We start from the raw sequence: 1,198 nt of genomic DNA on the forward strand, positions 1-1,198 counted from the left end.
TTTGATCAATGAGCTGGATGCCGTGCGGAGGGCCTTTCTGGGAGCGCAATGCTTGGTTGCCTGGGATCAGGTTTGCCGCGCGAAGAGCGAGGGAGGCCTGGGGGTTCGTAGCCTTGCGACTCAGAATGAATGTCTCTTGCTGAAAATGGTTCATAGACTCCATGCTGCTCAACGTTCGCGATGGGCTGCATGGGTCTGGGCAGAGGCAAATGGGCGATCGTTGCTTGGGAATGGTGGCCGTGCGCTGGGAGAGCAGGGCGTGGTTCTGGCCAAGCTTATCCCCCTGTACCGCGCTCTCTCATCCGTGGATGCTAGAAATGGCCGCACTGTCTCCTGGAAGGACCGCTGGCTGCCTTGCGGTCCTCTTGCGACAGCGTTCCCCGCGCTCTTCTCGCACTCCGTCTCTGTTGAGGTGACAGTCTGGCAGGTGAGAGCGGACGGGCTCCGCCGGCATCTTGTCCCGCGCCTCACGCGCGTCGGAGAGCAAGAACTGGCTGTGGTCTCAACCCTGATTTCGACCACCCCAGTCCGGGGAGGGGAGGACGAGCGGTCTCTCCTACACGTCGCCGGCCCGATGGGGGCCCTGTCATCTGCCAAAACATACCGGCTGCTACGGTTCGGAGGAAGGACTTCGCAGTGGGCTCAGTTCATCTGGGATGCGTGTGTCCCGTCTAGAGTCAGGTTCTTCTGCTGGCTAATGGTGCAGCGACGCATCCACACTCGAGACGTGCTGCTGAGGAAGCACATTGTGGAGGTGTCCGAAGCCGGATGCCCGATCTGTGAAAGAGCGCCGAAGAGCGCGAACCATCTGGTCTTCTCCTGCCCGTTCGCGGCAGCTTTCTGGCGGCGCGTTGGTGTCAGCGTCAATGGCGCGACGGTTGACTGCCTGGATCAGCTGACTACCTCGGCGAGCTCGGTCGTCGGCTCCGCCCGAGACTTTGCCATGCTATGCTGTTGGCACCTATGGAAACATAGAAATGCGGTGGTGTTTCAGAGACAGCGGCCATCTCTCGCCCGGTTGCTGGGGTGCTGCCGGGAGGACGCTCTCCTGTGGCGGGGGCGTCTGAAAACAACGGACCGGGGCCATGTCGATACTTGGTTGTCGGCCCTGGGGTAGCAGCGGGGGTGCCCCCCCCCTGTGTGTGTGCCTGTTCTAGCTTATCTCCCCCCCCTTGTATTTCTCTTGCTAGGCGTCTTG

This window comes from Triticum dicoccoides, chromosome 3B (assembly GCF_002162155.2).
Source record: "Triticum dicoccoides isolate Atlit2015 ecotype Zavitan chromosome 3B, WEW_v2.0, whole genome shotgun sequence".
NCBI lineage: Eukaryota > Viridiplantae > Streptophyta > Magnoliopsida > Poales > Poaceae > Triticum > Triticum dicoccoides.